The following is a 205-nucleotide window of genomic DNA, read 5'->3' as shown; positions in this document are numbered from 1 at the left end:
CCTTTAAGGGTCCGCGCACAAAGATGGTCGGAACTGTTTCCGATTGAGTCGTAATCGTAAGTCGTAGGTCAACGCACAATGATTTTACGTATGTCGTTTACGTTAGAAATTGAAGAAAGAGTAAGATTGGCCTTTTGGGTTCGCGCACAAAGATGGTCGCAACTGTTTCCGGCTGACAAGTAAACCTACCCAAGTGCCACCCGCC

The sequence above is a fragment of the Trachymyrmex cornetzi genome, unplaced genomic scaffold, assembly GCF_001594075.2.
Source record: "Trachymyrmex cornetzi isolate Tcor2-1 unplaced genomic scaffold, Tcor1.1 scaffold782, whole genome shotgun sequence".
NCBI classification, from domain to species: Eukaryota; Metazoa; Arthropoda; class Insecta; order Hymenoptera; family Formicidae; genus Trachymyrmex; species Trachymyrmex cornetzi.
Note: the sequence above shows the minus strand (reverse complement) of the source record.